The sequence below is a fragment of the Zea mays genome, chromosome 8 (assembly GCF_902167145.1).
Source record: "Zea mays cultivar B73 chromosome 8, Zm-B73-REFERENCE-NAM-5.0, whole genome shotgun sequence".
NCBI classification, from domain to species: Eukaryota; Viridiplantae; Streptophyta; class Magnoliopsida; order Poales; family Poaceae; genus Zea; species Zea mays.
In genome coordinates this window covers 30280757-30299739 of record NC_050103.1, presented here as the reverse complement: position 1 = coordinate 30299739, position 18983 = coordinate 30280757, and positions in this window count along the sequence as shown.

The window sequence follows — 18983 nt, the reverse complement described above, 5'->3', positions numbered from 1 at the left end:
CGCTCAATTTATAGAGAGCAATCGCGAGTACGACGAATTTGGGCAGAGAAGAGCCGGCGGTAAGAAAGGGGAGGAGTCACCGGAGGCCGCTCAACGTGGCATTCACTGGGCTAAGTCCCCGACGACAGAGGGGCTATCTTCAGCGACCTACTGTGACGTGGTAACAATGCCAGTAGCGTGGCGTGCCCGGGTTAACGACGATCATCACCGCGACGGCCGCGCGGCCACGTCGCAGCGCAAGTGGATACGGTGACAGGGCAGCCACAGTGCCCCGACTTCATCCCTTGCGCGAGATCTTTTTACCTTGAGTCATTATCCGCGCGCCATTGGGCACGAATCACAGTGCCGGCATGAATCTAGGCAAGGAGGCCAACGGCGGCGAGGTGCATTGAACCTACGATCTTGTTCAGTACTGTACCATGGGAGCTCCATTTAGGGCGCCTGATAGAGCAACTTGCAGGGCCTTGATCTCAAATTTTTATGTGGCAACTTATTAATCCATCTGTAACAAAGTTATTGATCTATAATCCAACTTTGATTTTGCTATAGCAACCATACTCAAATAATCACTGGATCCCACTCAAATTCGATCTCAAAGTTCATCTAATTTCATTGTCAATAAAAATTCAGTTCCTGGGTTGACTGACAGCCAGACTTCAAGTCCATTTATCTCCAAATTTTGTATAGCATCAATGCTTAGTCACTTAAGCAAAGTTGTACTCCTATCATAGCTCTACAAGATTTATGTATTGACTTAGAGCAAAATCTTCATGAATCAAGAGATACAAAGCTCCAAAGGTGACCTAATTCTACTGAAATTCAGAGTTAGCCACATGGTGTTCATGGAACTTTTTGCAAATAAGCCAAATTTATCCACACTACTTGAAAAATCCTCCAATGTAAAAGTTACTTAGTTTTTGAGGTTCTACCACTTTGATATTTACATTTTGGTCCAAAAGTGTAGAGAACTTGAATTCACCCCCTAGGGTACAAATTAGGGTTTTCTAGGGTTTCTTTTAGGGTTTTGAGCACTCTAGGGTTTTTGTGCCACTCAAATTCATCACTCTTGATCTCTTATGAATATTTCTAATGACTTTTGAGATATTACTCATCTTGGCATACTATTACCCTCTTGCCCTAATCTCAGGGTTGAGTACCCTACCCTAGGGTTAAGTGCACTTCAAGTCACCACATCACAACTTGTTTTGAAGTTTTACCAATTAAATTCATTCTAGGTGTAACAAACAATATGAAATGTCAATGCATATGATGTCATGCTCAAGTTTTAGTGCCAGTAACACCAGGGGTGTTACAAGAGTAATCAGAGTCATGGGCTTCCTTCAATATAGTCTCACGGAGACTATCAATCTCAGGAACACATATCCGGTTCTTGAACCATATTGTGCCTTGCTCATCCTCCGTTAATTCTGGACCTCTACCTTCAGTAATTGGATCTTTGATCTCTTGGATTTTAGCATCACCGATCTGACCCTTGCGGATTTCTTGCTCCAAGGTAGGTTCCACTTCAATAGTTATCCCTTCAGTGTGTGCAACTATTCCCAGGTTGAGTCTTCGAAAATCCTCTACTAGCTCATCGGGTAGCTGGGCAAAAATGGTAGCGTGAACATGCTACTTCCGACTCAAGGCGTCCGCAACCAGATTCGCCTTGCCCGGATGGTAATGAATAGAGCTGGAAAAAAGCTCGAAGCTCGCGAGCCGGCTCGAGCTCGGAGCGGCTCGACACGGCTCGGTGCGGCTCGCGAGCCGAGCCGAGATGCTCTGGCTAACGAGCTGCACAAAATTAATCAACCTACACAATAATGATGAATATTGGATAATTTTATAGATATCTGACTTGTTTCTTAGTCTTTAATGATGGATATATAACAATTATAATGTAGATTACTTGTAATGTCGTGTTATGATTATTTATTTCACATTTATAGACTATTAATTCAATATATAATGCAATATTAGTTTTCAAGGTGCAGCTCGCGAGCCAAGCCGAGCCGGCTCGCGAGCCGGTATCGAGCCGAGCCTCCTTTTACATCTCGGTGAGTAGACGAGTCGAGCCGAGCTGGCTCGCGAGCCAGTATCGAGCTGAGCCTCCTTTTACAGCTTAGTGAGTAGGCGAGTCGAGCCGAGCCGAACCGAGCTAAGCCACTGAGCGAGCCGAGCCGAGCTCGGCTTGACTCGTTTCTAGCCCAAGTAATGAATCTACAAGTCATAGTCTTTAATGAGCTCCAACCAACGACGTTGCCTGAGGTTGAGATCTTTCTGAGTGAAGATGTATTTCATGCTCTTGTGATCGGTGTAGACTTGGCATTTGGTTCCCATAATATAGTGCCTCCAAATCTTGAGCGCATGCACTACGGCTGCCAGTTCTAAGTCATGAGTGGGGTAGTTCAACTCATGTTTCCACAACTGGCGAGACGTGTAGGTGATCACGTGTCCTTCTTGCATAAGAACACACCCCAAGCCCTGGCGTCTTGCATCACAATAGATATCTAAACTCTTCTGTAAATTTGGCATAACCAACACTGGAGCTGCCATCAATTTAAACCTCAGTTGATTGAAACTCTTTTGGCATTCCCAGGTCCATTTGAACTCCTTCCCCTTCTCTAACAGTGAGGTCATAGGCTTAGCAATCTTGGAGAACCCTTCAATAAATCACCGGTAATAGCTCGCGAGTCCCAGGAAACTTCGGACCTCCGGACTGAACTTGGAATCTTCCAACCTACTATCGCTGTTACCTTAGCCGGATCCACTGAGATTCCACCCTTGATATGATGTGCCTAAGGAATGGTATTTCATCAAGCCAAAACTTGCACTTGCTGAACTTGGCATAAATTTGATTATCTCATAGCTTCTGTAACACCATCCACAGATGTTCCTCATGATCACTATCATTCTTGGAATAAACGAGAATGTCGTCGATGAATACCACGACGAATCTATCAAGAAACTCCATGAACACCTTATTCATCAGATTCATGAAATAGGCTGGTGCATTAGTTAGTCCAAACGACGTGACTGTAAACTCATATAAACCATATCGGGTAGAGAAAGACGTCTTGGGAATATTAGATGGCCTAATCTTCATTTAATGGTACTCCGATCTGAGATCTATCTTTGAGAATACTCTAGCACCTCTCATCTGATCAAATAAATCCTCAATGCGGGGTAAAGGATGTTTGTTTTTAATAGTGACATCATTAAGTGATCTATAATCCACACACATCCTTTGTGAACCATCCTTCTTCTGTACAAACAGAACCGGCGCTCCCTAAGGTGAGGAACTCGGACGAATGTAGCCAGCCTCCTGTAACTTCGTTAATTGTTTCTTAAGTTCTTTTAGTTCTTCTACTGACATCCTGTATGGCCATTTTGAAATAGGAGTGGTTCCAGGTAAGAGATCAATAACAAATTCATCCTCCCTATCTGGTGGCATCCTAGGTAACTCCTCTGGAAAGACATCGGGGAAATCTCTAACCACACGGATGTTGCTGCCTACAAACTTCCCATCTACTAGAAATACGGTGGGTCTGGTAGAGGCTATTATGGTAATCTCAACTTCAAATCTTTCTCCTTTAGAGCTGGTGAGTTCTATGGTTCCCTTAGCACAATGTATAACCGCTTTGGCCTTCCTTAACCATGACATACTAAAAGTCACCTAGAGGGGGGTGGATAGGCGGAATCTGAAAATTATAAACTTAAGCACACACTACAAGCCGGAGTTAGCGTTAGAACGGATATTAAGTTCGGGAGAGAGGGGAAAACAAATCAACCAAGAAATAATGCGTATCAACACGGTGATTTGTTTTACCGAGGTTTGGTTCTAAAGACCCTAGTCCCCGTTGAGGTGGTCACAAAGACCGGGTCTCTTTCAACCCTTTCCCTCTCTCAAATGGTCAACTAGACTGAGTGAGCTTTCTTCCTTGATTTCTCGGGTCACTTAGACCCCACAAGGACCACCACACGATTGGTGTCTCTTGCTTCGCTTACAAGGCTTTGAGAATAAGAATGATAGACAGAAGAAAGCCAACCAAGCAACAAGAGCAACAAAGAAACACAAGAACGATCCTCTCACAAGTCCTAAAGCACTAGAATTGAATTGGGGACTTTGATTGGATCGGTGGCTTTGATTTGTGTCTTGGAGTGTTGCACTTTGCTCTTGTATTGAATGAGGAGTGTTGAATGCTTGGATGGTTGGAGTGGAGGTGGTTGAGGGGTATTTATAGCCCTCAACCACCAAACAACCGTTGGGGTTGGGCTGCTGTCGATGGGCGCACTGGATAGTCTGATGCGCCATCGGACACTGTCCGGTGCGCCTGCCACGTCACCCAACCGTTAGGGTTCAGGCGCTGTCAACCGTTGGAGCTCTTGTCTTCTAGTGGCACCGGATAGTCCTGTGCCGCACCGGACAGGTACTGTTCATTGTCCGGTGTGCCTCTGACGACTGCTCTGCTCTGTCGCGCACTGTTTGCGCTCTTAGCTCTGTTTCTTCAGCTTTTGCAGTCGCCCGTTGCACGAAGGAGCCGTTGCTCCACTGGTGCACCGGATAGTCCGGTGAATTATAGTGGAGCGCGGCCTGAGAAACCAGAGGGTGGCGAGTTTGGAGTTGTATGGTCCTGGTGCACCGGACACTGTCCGGTGGCACACCGGACAGTCCGGTGCGCCGGACCAGGGCACCCTTGGTTCCTTTGCTCCTTTGATTTTGAACCCTAACTTTGATCTTTTATTGGTTTGTGTTGAACCTTTATGCACCTATGGAATATATAATCTAGAGCAAACTAGTTAGTTCAATATTTGTGTTGGGTATTCAACCACCAAAATTATTTATAGGAAAAGGTTAAACCCTATTTCCCTTTCAATCTCCCCCTTTTTGGTGATTGATGCCAACACAAACCAAAGCAAATATATAAGTGCAGAATTGAACTAGTTTGCATAAGGTAAGTGCATAGGTTGCTTGGAATTAAACCAATTTATAAATTCACTAGATATGCATGGATTGCTTTCTTTCTTTTAACATTTTGGACCACATTTGCACCACTTGTTTTGTTTTTGCAAATCTTTTTGGAAATCCTTTCAAAGTCTTTTGCAAATAGTCAAAGGTATATGAATAAGATTGTAAGAAGCATTTTCAAGATTTGAAATTTCTCCCCCTTGTTTCAAACTCTTTTCCTTTGACTAAACAAAATTCCCCCCTGAATAAAATTCTCCTCTTAGCTTTCAAGAGGGTTTTGATAGATACCAATTGGAACTTATACTTAGATATTAGTTTTGAAATTCCATCTTTAAATATACCAATTGAAAATATCATATCAATTGAAGAAATTTCTTATCACAAGATACCAATTGGAAAGACAAACATAAATCATCATTTCGAAAAATTTTGAAGTTGGTGGTGCGGTCCTTTTGCTTTGGGCTTAATATTTCTCCCCCTTTGGCATTAATCACCAAAAACGGAGACTTTTGAGAGCCCTAATTATTTTCTCCCCCTTTGGTAAACGAAATATGAGTGAAAGATTATACCAAATTGGAGTGATGTGGAGTGACGGCGAAGGGTGAATGATACCGTAAGAGTGGAGTGGAAGCCTTGTCTTTGCCGAAGACTCTATGTCCCTTTCAATCTACGACTTAGCATAGAATTACACTTGAAAACACATTAGTATAGTCATAAAAGAGATATGAACAAAGGTATATAAATGAGCTATGTGTGCAATGCTTCAATCAAAATTCCAAGAATCAAGAATATTTAGCTCATTCCTAAGTTTGCTAAAGGTTTTCTCATCTAATGGTTTGGTAAAGATATCGGCTAATTGTTCTTTGGTGCTAACATAAGCTATCTCGATATCCCCCCTTTGTTGGTGATCCCTCAAAAAGTGATACCGAATGTCTATGTGCTTAGTGCGGCTGTGTTCAATAGGATTATCCGCCATGCGGATTGCACTCTCATTGTCACATAGGAGAGGGACTTTGCTCAGTTTGTAGCCATAGTCCTTGAGGGTTTGCCTCATCCAAATAATTGCGCACAACAATGGCCCACGGCAATATACTCGGCTTCGGCGGTAGAAAGAGCTACTGAGTTTTGTTTCTTTGAAGCCCAAGACACCAGGGATCTCCCTAGAAACTGACAAGTCCCTGATGTGCTATCCTATCAATTTTACACCCTGCCCAATCAGCATCTGAATATCCAATTAAATCAAAAGCGGATCCCTTAGGGTACCAGAGTCCAAACTTAGGAGTGTAAACTAAATATCTCATGATTCTTTTCACGGCCCTAAGTTGAACTTCCTTAGGATCGGCTTGGAACCTTGCACACATGCATACGGAAAGCATAATATCCGGTCAAGATGCACATAAATAGAGTAAAGATCCTATCATCGACCGGTATACCTTTTGATCTACGGATTTACCTCCCGTGTCGAGGTCGAGATGCCCATTTGTTCCCATGGGTGTCTTGATGGGCTTGGCATCCATCATTCCAAACTTGTTAAGTATGTCTTGAATATACTTTGTTTGGCTGATGAAGGTGCCGTCTTGGAGTTGCTTGACTTGAAATCCTAGAAAATACTTCAACTCCCCCATCATAGACATCTCAAATTTTTTAATCATGATCCTACTTAACTCTTCGCAAGTAGATTTGTTAGTAGACCCAAATATGACATCATCAACATAAATTTGGCATACAAACAAATCTTTTGCAATAGTTTTAGTAAAGAGTGTAGGATCGGCTTTTCCGACTTTGAAGCCATTAGTGATAAAGAAATTTGCAGGCATTCATACCATGCTCTTGGGGCTTGCTTGAGCCCATAAAGCGCCTTTGAGAGTTTATACACATGGTTAGGGTACTCACTATCTTCAAAGCTGGGAGGTTGCTCAACATAGACCTCTTCCTTGATTGGTCCATTGAGGAAGGCACTTTTCACGTCCATTTGATAAAGCTTAAAGCCATGGTAAGTAGCATAGGCAAGTAAAATGCAAATTGACTCAAGCCTAGCTACGGGTGCATAAGTTTCATCAAAATCCAAACATTCGACTTGTGAATATCCCTTGGCCACAAGTCGGGCTTTGTTTCTTGTCACCACACCATGCTCATCTTGCTTGTTGTGGAATACCCACTTGGTACCTACAACATTTTGGTTAGGACGTGGAACTAAATGCCATACGTCATTCCTCGTGACGTTGTTGAGCTCGTCTTGCATTGCCAACACCCAATCCGAGTCTCTTAGTGCATCCTCCACCCTGTATGGCTCAATAGAGGACACAAAAGAGTAATGTTCACAAAAATGTGCAACTCGAGATCTAGTAATTACCACCTTATGAATGTCACCGAGAATGGAGTTCATGGGGTGATCTCATTGAATTGCTTGGTGGACTCTTTGGTGTGGCGGTCTTTGACCCTGTACTTCTTGATCATCTTCCTTGTCTTCATCTCTCCCTTGATCATTGTCCTCCTCTTGAGGTGGCTCATCCTCTTGAACTTCATCATCATGAGCCCGATCCTCATCTTGAGTTGGTGGAGATATTTGCATGGAAGATGACGGTTGATCTTGTGCTTGTGGAGGCTCTTCGGATTCCTTAGGACACACATTCCTAATGGACATGTTCCTTAGCGCGACGCACGGAGCCTCTTCATCATCTAGTTCATCAAGATCAACTTGCTCCACTTGGGAGCCATTAGTCTCATCAAACACAATGTCACAAGAAACTTCAACTAATCTAGTGGATTTGTTGAAGACTCTATATGCCCTTGTGTTTGAGTCATACCCTAGAAAAAAAGCCTTCTACAGCCTTAGGAGCAAATTTAGATTTTCTACCTCTTTTAATAAGAATAAAACATTTGCTACCAAAGACTCTAAAATATGAAACATTTGGCTTTTTACCGGTGAGGAGTTCATAAGATGTCATCTTGAGGATCCGGTGAAGGTAGAGTCGGTTGATGGAGTAGCAGGCGGTGTTAATTGCCTTAGCCCAAAACTGATCCGGTGTCTTGTACTCATCAAGCATGGTCCTCGCCATGTCCAGTAGAGTTCTATTCTTCCTCTCCACTACACCATTTTGTTGAGGTGTGTAGGGAGAAGAGAACTCATGCGTATGCCCTCATCCTCAAGAAAGCCTTCAATTTGTGAGTTATGGAACTCCGTCCCGTTGTCGCTTCTTATCTTCTTGATTATCAATCTGAACTCATTTTGAGCCCGTCTCAAGAATCCCTTTAAAGTCTCTAGGGTCTGAGATTTTTCCTGCAAAAAGAATACCTAGGAGAAGCGAGAATAATCATCCACAATTACTAGACAGTACTTACTCCCGCCGATGCTTATGTAAGCAATCGGGCCGAATAGATCCATGTGGAGTAGCTCAAGCGGCCTGTCGGTCGTCATGATATTCTTGTGTGGATGATGAGACCCAACTTGCTTTCCTTCTTGACATGCGCTACAAACCCTGTCTTTCTCAAAATGAACATTTGTTAGTCCCAAAATGTGTCCTCCCTTTAGAAGCTTGTGAAGATTCTTCATTCCAACAAGGGCTAGTCGACGATGCCAGAGCCAACCCATATTAGTCTTAGCAATTAAGCAAGGATCGAGTTCAGCTCTATTAAAATCAGCTAAGTATAGCTGACCCTCTAATACTCCCTTAGATGCTACTAAATCATCACTTCTTCTAAAGACAGTAACACCTATATCCATAAAAAGACAGTTGTAGCCCATTTTACATAATTGAGATACAGAAAGCAAATCGTAATCTAAAGAATCTACAAGAAAAACATTGGAAATGGAATGGTCAGGTGATATAGCAATTTTACCAAGTCCTTTGACCAAACCTTGATTTCCATCCCCGAATGTGATAGCTCTTTGGGGATCCTCGTTTTTCTCGTAAGAGGAGAACATCCTTTTCTCCCCTGTCATGTGGTTTGTGCATCCGCTATCAATAATCCAACTTGAGCCCCCGAATGCATAAACCTGCAAAACAGTTTTAGGCCTTGTTCTTAGGTACCCAAACAGTCTTGGGTCCTTTCACGTTAGAAACAAGCACCTTGGGTACCCAAACACAAGTCTTGGAGCCCTTGTGTTTGCCCTCAACATATTTGGCAACTACTTTGCCTGATTTGATAGGAAAACATATGATGCATCAAAATTCTTAAATGAAATGTTATGATCATTTGATGCAGTAGGAGTTTTCTTTTTAGGCATTTTAACATGAGTAGAATGCCTAGAGCTGGAAGCCTCATTCTTATACATAAAAGCATGGCGAAAAACAGAATGATATTTCTTAGCATAAAGTCTCCTAATTTTGTGCTCGGGATAATTAGCAGGATATAAAATATAACCTTCATTATCTTGAACCATAGGTGCCTTGCCCTTTACAAAATTAGATAATCTTTTAGGGGCATTAAGCTTGACATTGCTTCCTTGTTGGAAACCAATGCCATCCTTAATTCCAGGGCGTCTCCCACTATAGAGCATGCTTCTAGCAAATTTGAATTTTTCATTTTCAATTTCATGCTCATTGATTTTAGTAGTTAATTGAGCTATATGATCATTTTGTTGTTTAATTAAAGCAAGGTGATCATGAATAACATCAACATTAACATCTCTATATCTAGTACAAATAGTAACATGATCAACAGTAGATGTAGAGGGTTTGCAAGCATTTAATTCATCTATCTTAGCATGAAATGTTGCATTCTCATCTCTAAGACAGGAACTGGAATCATTGCAAACATTTAAATCTTTAGCCTTGGAAATTAAACTAGTATTTTCATTTTTAAGGCTAGAAATTGATTCATTCAATTTATCAATCTTAGTAATTAAACTAGCATTTTCATTTCTAAGATTGGCAATTGAATCATTAAAAGCATTTAAATGCTCAACCTTAGCATTTAAACTAGCATTCTCAGTTCTAAGGTTAGAAATAGCGTCATGGCAAATGCTAAGCTCCTTAGTCAAGTTTTCATTTTTCTCTACTTCCTGAGCATAAGCATTTTTTACTTTAACATGCTTTTTATTTTCTTTAATAACGAATTCCTCTTGACTATCCAAAAGTTCATCCTTCTCATGAATGGCACCTATCAATTCATTTAATTTTTCTTTTTGTTGCATGTTAAGGTTGGCAAAAAGAATAAGCAGGTCATCTTCATCATCACTAGAACTACCCTCATCACTAGATGTAGTATACTTGGGGTGGTTCTAGATTGTACCTTCTTCTTTTTGCCGTCCTTTGCCATGAAGCACTTGTGCCCGACATTGGGGAAGAGGAGGCCCTTGTTGACGGCGATGTTGGCGGCATCCTTGTCGGAGGAGGAGTCGGTGGAGCTATCTACATGGGCATCGTCGCCCTTCTTGTAGTACTTCTTCTTTTCCTTCTTCCTCCCCTTCTTGTCGTTGTCCCTATCACTATCACTAGACATAGGGCATTTAGCGATAAAATGACCGGGCTTAGCACATTTGTAGCACACCCTCTTGGAGCGGGGCTTATAGTCCTTCCCCCTCCTTTGCTTGAGGATTTGACGGAATCTCTTGATGATGAGCGCCATCTCCTCATTGTCGAGCTTGGAGGCGTCGATGGGGAGCCTACTTGATTTAGACTCTTCTCTCTTTTCTTCCGTCGCTTTGAATGCGACAGGTTGCACCTTGGGTGTGGAGGTGCCGCCTTGCTCCAAGTCGATGATGTGTTTGGAGCCTTTGATCATCAACTCAAAGCTCACAAACTTTTCTATTACCTCCTCGGGAGACATTAGCTTATATCTAGGATCACCACGTATTAATTGAACTTGAGTAGGATTACGAAATACGAGGGATCTAAGAATAACCTTGACCATCTCATGGTCATCCCATTTTGTGCTCCCGAGGTTGCACACTTGATTCACCAAGGTTTTGAGCCGGTTGTACATTTCTTGTGGCTCCTCTCCTTGGTGGAGGACGAATCGACCGAGCTCCCCCTCGATCGTCTCCCGCTTGGTGATCTTGGTCACCTCATCTCCTTCATGCGCGGTCTTTAGAACACCCCAAATCTCTTTGGCACTCTTTAACCCTTGCACTTTATTATACTCCTCTCGACATAGAGAGGCGAGGAGTATAGTAGTGGCTTGGGAGTTAAAGTGTCGGATTTGGGCGACCTCATCCGAGTCATAGCCCTTGTCCCCTACGGTGGGTACCTGCGCTCCAAACTCAACAATGTCCCATATGCTTGCGTGGAGTGAGGTTAGGTGATGCCTCATTTTGTCACTCCACATACAATAATCTTCACCATCAAAATATGGTGGTTTGCCTAATGGAACGGAAAGTAAGGGAGCGCGTTTTGAAATGCGAGGATAGAGTAGGGGGGTCTTACTAAACTTCTTGCGCTCATGGCGCCTAGAAGTGATGGACGAGGCGTCGGAGCTGGAGGTGGTGGGCGATGAAGAGTCGGTCTCGTAGTAGACCACTTTCTTCATCTTTTTCTTCTTGTCGCCACTCCGATGCGACTTGACGCGGGGAGGTGATTCCTCCCTTACTTTGGCGCCGGACTCCCATGATGGAGCCTTCCCATGGCTTGTAGCCTTCTCGCCGGTTTCCATCTCCCTCTTGGCGGATCCTTCCGGCATCTCTTTCAATGGTTAGACTCTAAATGAAGTACCAGGCTTCGATACCAATTGAAAGTCGCCTAGAGGAAGGGTGGATAGGCAGAATCTGAAAATTATAAACTTAAGCACACACTACAAGCCGAAGTTAGCATTAGAACGAATATTAAGTTCGGGAGAGAGGGGAAAACAAATCAACCAAGAAATAATGCAGATGAACACGGTGGTTTGTTTTACCAAGGTTCGGTTCTAAAGAACCTAGTCCCCATTGAGGTGGTCACAAAGACCGGGTCTCTTTCAACCCTTTCCCTCTCTCAAACGGTCACCTAGACCGAGTGAGCTTTCTTCCTTGATTTCTTGGGTCACTTAGACCCCGCAAGGACCACCACACGATTGGTGTCTCTTGCTTCGCTTACAAGGCTTTGAGAATAGGAATGAGAGAAAGAAGAAAGCCAACCAAGCAATAAGAGCAACAAAGAAACACAAGAATGATCCTCTCACAAGTCCTAAAGCACTAGAATTGAATTGGGGACTTTGATTGGATCTGAAAGGGAAATATTCCCTTGGGCAATTTCTATAATGTTTTGGTGATTAAGTGCCCAACACACTGAATAAGTCCTTATGAGCAAAATGTGTGAGAAGTGCATATCAAAGGCAAAGGTATGGTTCTAGACTTAGTATATTGTTTTATGTACTAACATGGTTATCAAAGTGCTAGAAACAGAGCCAACAAAAGAAGAGAAGAAAAGGAGAAAGAGTTGGCAAAGCTTCAACCAACACCAACACTGACCAGGCACACCGGACTGTCCGGTGGGGCACCGGACAGTGTCCGATGCGCCAGGCTGGTCCCCGGTGAACTTCCTGCTCTCGGGTTTCGACGGTGGCGTACGGCTAAAAATCACTGGACTGTCCGGTGGTGCACCAGACTGTCCGGTGAGCCAACGGTCGCTAGCGCAACGGTTGGCCGCGCAATCTTCGCGCGACACGTGGTCGCGCCAACGGTCGGTTGGGTACACCGGACTGTCCGGTGTGCACCGGACTGTGTCCAGTGCGCCTACCGATCCCGAGGACCAATGGTCGGCTGTTCTCCGTATGGAAAGAAATCGAGCACCAGACACGAACAGTAGCTGTCCAGTGGTGCACCGGACTGTCCGATGCACCACACGACAGAAGGCAAGATTGGCCTTCCAAGATTATCTCCAATGGCTCCTAGCTGCCTTGGGGCTATAAAAGGGACCCCTAGGCATATGGAGGAGTAACCTAAGCATTCACTAAGCATTCTAAGACTCCCACACTCCGCCTCCGCGCATTTGATCGATTGAGTTAGTGATTTGAGCTCCGTTCGAGTTGTGAACTCTCTGTGCTATGTTTCGAGCTCAAGTCTTGGCTTGTGTGCGTGTGTGTGCTGCGGATTTGTGTGTTGTGTGTGTTGCTCTCCTAGCCTTACTCTTGTGCCTTCTTTGTGATCTTTGTTGGTGAGGGCGAGAGGCTCCAACTTGTGGAGATTCCTCACAAACGGGAAAAAACTATAAGGAAGAAAGCCGTGGTATTCAAGTTGATCATCGGATCACTTGAAAGAGGTTGAGTGCAACCCTCGTCCATTAGGACGCCACAACGTGGAAGTAGGCAAGTGTTACTTGGCCGAACCACAGGATAAAATCGCTTGTCTTGTGATTGCTTTCTCTGTGATTGTTTTGTCCACAAGAACTCACCTCAAAACTACTTAGTCGCACTAACACTTCTATAACTAAGTTTTGTGGCTATTTAGTGTTTAATTTTATAGGATCACCTATTCACCCCCCCTCTAGGTGCTCTCAATTGGTATCAGAGCCGTACTCTTCATCTAAGGGACTAACCGCCCGAAGAGATGGATCCTAAGGGAAAGGGGATGGTGGTCAACGACAAGGAAAAGGAGTCTGTCTTCAACGAGCCAAGAGATGACAAGCCTACCGACTCAGGCTCGAGTCACAAGAAAAGAGACGGGAAGAAGAAGAGGCGCATCAAGAAAATCATCTACTACGACAGCGATGCCTTGTCTTCTTCACCACACGACGATGACGATGACTCCTCGTCAAAGAAGAAAACGGTTAATCAAAACTATTCATTTGATTATTCCCGTATTGCGTACAATTCTAATGCTCATTTGCTATCAATTCCACTTGGGAAACCCACCCACTTTGATGGAGAAGACTATTCTTTCTGGAGTCATAAAATGCGTAGTCATTTATTTTCTCTCCATCGTAGCATCTGGGAAATTGTTGAAAACGGAATGCACTTTGATAGTACTGACAATGCCATTTTTATAAATGAGCAAATTCATAAGAATGTCCAAGCTACTACTGTGTTGCTAGCATCTCTTTGCGGAGATGAGTACAATAAGGTGAGTGGCTTGGGCAATGCCAAGCAAATCTGGGACACCCTCAAGATATCTCATGAGGGAAACGACGCCACCATATCACCAAAATGGAGTTGGTGCAAGGCGAGCTGGGAAGATTTGTGATAATCAGAGGAGAGGAGCCAACACAAACCTACAACAGGCTCAAGACCCTGGTCAACAAGATTCGAAGCTATGGAAGCATAAGATGGACGGACCATGACGTCGTCCGACTCATGCTAAGGTCATTTACTGTAATTGACCCCCATCTTGTAAATCTTATTTGTGAAAATCTCAGGTACACCAAAATGACGCCCGAAGAGATCCTCAGAAAATTCATGAGCGGGCGCATGATGGTAAAGGAGGCTCGATAAGTGGACGATGCACTCAACGGTCCACTACCCGTCTATGAGCCACAGCCCGTTGCTCTCAAAGCAACCAGCAGCAGGGAGGCGCTACCAAGCAAGGTGGCACAAGTAGAAGCTACCGGGCTAAATGAAGATGAAATGGCACTTATCATCAAGCGCTTCAAGACCGCACTTAAAGGATGCAAGGAGTACCCCCAACAAGAATAAAACAAGGGAAAGCGTTCATGCTTCAAATGCGGTGAGACTGGTCACTTTATTGCAAATTATCCCGATAATGATAGTGATCAGGGACAAGAAAAGAGCGGGAAGAAGGAGAAAAAGAAGACCTACAAGAAGGCAAAGGGCGAGGCACACCTTGGAAAGGAATGGGACTCGGACTGTTCCTCTTCTGACTCTGACGACGAAGGACTTGCTGACTCAGCCTTCAACAAATCCTCACTCTTCCCCAACAAACGCCATACATGTCTTATAGCCAAGGAGAAAAAGGTACGTGTTCGGGACACAACCAAGTATACTTCATCTAGTGATGAAGAATCCTCCGATGATGAAGTAGATTACTCTAGTTTATTTAAAGGATTAGATAGAGCCAAAGTAGAGAAAATTAATGAATTAATTGATGCTCTAAATTAAAAGGATAGATTGCTAGAGAAGCAAGAAGATATTTTGTATGAAGAGCATGACAAATTTATTAGTGTTCAAAAATCTCTTGCTCTAGAAATTAAAAGAAATGAAATGCTATCCTCTGAGTTGTCTGCTTGCCATGAATTTGTTTCTAGTTTAAGGAGTTTAAATGATGAATTAAATGCTAAGCTAGAGAAAGTTAATAAATCTAGTTCATGTGTAGAGCATGTTGTTATTTGTAATAGATGTAAGGATTTTGATGTTAATGCTTGTGATGAACACCTTATTTCTATTGCTAAATTAAATGATGAGGTGGCAAGTCTTAATGCTCAAATTAAGACTTGCAAAATCGATTTTGATAAATTAAAATTTGTTAGGGATTCTGATGAGGACATCACTTCTATACATACAATAAATGGACCGATAACACTATCGCGTGCACGACAGCTAATTCTCCAGGTACGTTCTACCCTAGTCAATTGTGTTTTAGAGCTTACGCTTGGGGCCATGGATGTTTTAATGATTAGGAACCTTGGAGAGGACCAGCAAGGACTTGGGAAAGGCCTAGTTGTTGAGGAGGAGGAGCAAGGGTGCCCACAACAGGAAGGAGATCAAGTCCGACTCGGCTGCGACTCCATCTCGGGTTCCAGGACTAGTCTGCACTAAAATGGACGCCCCAGATGCATCCGGACTCCGATTGTGATGGACTTGATATGGTTGGAAAGATAAGGAGATTATCTAACCAACTCAACTGGTTCCACCCTAAAATTCGGCCGGAGTCAACAGGAATCGTCGAAACAAGTCAGCGTTTAGATTCTGTTTTGGTGCTGAGACACCGTCTGTTGGGCCATTGGGCCGTGTATCGCGTCGGAGCCCATTAGGTGAGCGTCCAGGGGTCACGCACGCCCTAATACTCTATTTATTCAGCAGCCGCCGCCACATTAGGGTTGGGTTTTGCTTAAGTTTAGATCTGTTAAGAACAGTCGTCGTAGATCGGTTTGTGAGACCCCAACTTGTGAGCTTAATCTTTCATCCGCAATATTCTAGATTGTGTTCTTTCTTGTTCTTGCTTGTGTCTTTGATTCTCAGGCAGGAATTAGCCCTCGTGGTGAGGTCAATCACGCAGTGCATGGTTGATAACCAGAGGAGAAGTGGTGCTGCGATTGTGGTGTTCTAGTCGTGTTGATTGGAAGCTAGATCGTCTGTGTGACATCTCCACCAAATCGATAGTTATCTTCACCTGACGGAAGATCGGGCACCCCCGTTACTATCAAGTGGTATTCAAAGACTCAGGTATTACCATCAGGCTTACCCTAGTTTAGTTTAGATTTTTCATCCTATAACTTCAGATAATTGCCATACAAAAAAATATATATGTTCCGCTGTCCTAGAACCCTTGTTTAGCCTTGCAATTTCATTTTAGATTGCTTTGTTGAGTTTGTGTCCGTGTCGAGTCTTGTTGTTGGTTTAGGTCGTGTCGTCATCGTAGTTCAACCGCTCCATCGTTGTTATTTGTTTCCGCCGCTATCCCATCCACCTTACCCAGATTACAAGTCGAGACACCACATTACTCGATTTGCCCTCGCTAACCGCCTTGTGTGAATTCTCGCCACGCTAGCCCTAGATTAGGTTGCAAGCCGCATTGCATTGCAGCCCCTTCTTGTTTCATCATCTGGTGTTTACCTATTGCTTATACCAGGGAGGTTTGTGCCCCTGTGCTCTATAGCCGCCGCTACGGTTCCTACCAATTTGTGCCCTGAAAAACCATAACTTGAGGTACCTTCTATAAAACGGGCATAACTTTTCGCTCGGTGCTCCGTTTGAGCTTAAATTTTTACAGCAGATTCCTCACTCCATTCTGGGGTGACCCAAACTCGCCTACGGCCTGTTTGGTTCGGTCAAAAAATTCAAAAAAATCAGGAAGATAATTAAAAAATTGTTTAAGTGTTTTTAGGAATTTTAGAGATCCTTTGTGAATTTCTCTAGGCCACAATACAACTCTGTTTCAAGTGAAATTGTGTGTGCTTCCATCAATTGTGATTTTGGATCAGTGATAAAAAATTCAGAATATTTCGAGCTCGTTTGCTAGTACTCCTTTGGAAACGCGCCTTTGATTTCTACTAGTGCTGAAAAATCTGCGCTATTTACAGAACAGCCTCCGTCTTCTTGGCACCGAAGTGACCCATCAAACCACCACCATGCGCTTTCTGCAACAACAAAAGACGAACCGAACCAACTGGAATGCATAGGCGGTTAGCTCTAAACAAGTATCCATCATTTAGCAAAAATTTATTCCATGTATGGCCCTCTTTACAATTTAATGCAACCTCTTTAAAATCATCATCAAAAGCATATTGTCCCTTAATTGTTTCAATTCCAAAAATACGACAATCAAGTTGAGACAACATAGCATAGCGTCTAGACAAAGCATCGGCAATCACATTATCATTCCCCTTTTTATATTTAATGATGTAAGGAAAAGTTTCAAGAAATTCTACCCACTTAGCATGTCTACGATTCAGATTTGTTTGACTATGAAGATGCTTAAGTGACTCATGATCAGAATGAATAACAAATTCCTTAGACCACAAATAATGTTTCCATGTTTGCAAAGATCGTATGAGAGCATATAATTCTTTATCATAAGTAGAATAATTAAGAACAGGACCATTCAATTTTTCACTAAAATATGCAACGGGTTTACCTCCTTGCATCAAAACAGCACCAATGCCAACTCCACTTGCATCACATTCGAGTTCAAAAGTCTTACCAAAGTCAGGAAGTTGGAGTAGTGGCGCGTGAGTAAGCTTCTCTTTTAAAAGAGCAAAAGGATCCTCTTGTGACTGCCCCCAATTAAATGAAACACCCTTCTTGGTCAACTCATGTAATGGGGCAGCGATGGTGCTGAAATCCTTCACGAAACGACGATAAAATCCTGCAAGTCAAAGAAAACTCTGTACTTGTTTCACCGTCGATGGCGTTGGCCAACTCTGAATAGCATGCACCTTGGCCTCATCAACTTCAATACCCTATGTAGTGACAACATAGCCAAGAAACGATACACGTTCGGTGCAAAAGGTGCATTTGTCAAGGTTAGCAAATAAGCGCGCGGCGCGCGAAGCATCAAAAACAGCACGTAGATGGTCAAGATGTTCAGATAAACAAGTGTTGTAGATCAAGATATCATCAAAATAAACCACCACAAATTTTCCAATAAATGGGCGCAAAACCTCGTTCATCAAACGCATAAAAGTACTAGGGGCATTAGTTAATCCAAAAGGCATCACTAACCACTCATACAAGCCGAACTTAGTTTTAAAGCAGTTTTCCATTCATCGCCTAATTTCATTCTAATTTGGTGGTATCCACTGCGCAAATCAATCTTAGAAAATATTTTAGAACCACTTAACTCATCAAGCATATCATCTAATCGAGGATTAGGATGACGGTACCGGATAGTGATGTTATTAATGGCTCTACAATCTACACACATGCGCCAACTACCATCTTTCTTTGGAACCAAAATAGCAGGAACAAAAAAAGGACTAAGGCTCTCACGTACATACCCACGGTCCAAAAGGTCTTGGACTTGGCGCTGAATCTCCTTAGTCTCCTCAGGATTTGCTCAATATGCAGCACGGTTGGGCAAGCTCGCTCTAGGAATCAAATCAATCTGGTGCTCAATCCCACGAATGGGAGGAAGTCCTGGAGGTAACTCCGAGGGAAAAACATCTCAGAACTACTGCAAAAGGTTAGTCACAGATGCAGGCAAAGTGCTAGCAATATCATCAATAGAAAAGAAAGCATCTTTGCAAACCAAGGCATAGCAACAAGCATCAGTAGCATGAGTTTCAAGAAGATCAGATTTAGTAGCAAGCATGACAGGAGCTTTCAATTTAATTTGTTGCTGAATTTCTGTCTCATTAGTTGGTTCCTTATGGGTATTTGCAGCTCTATCTTTATCAGCTTGTACAATTTCAGCAAGACTCAAAGGTAGCAAAGTAATGTTTTTTATCTTTATGCCTAAAAGTGTATGTATTACTCCTACCATGGTGGC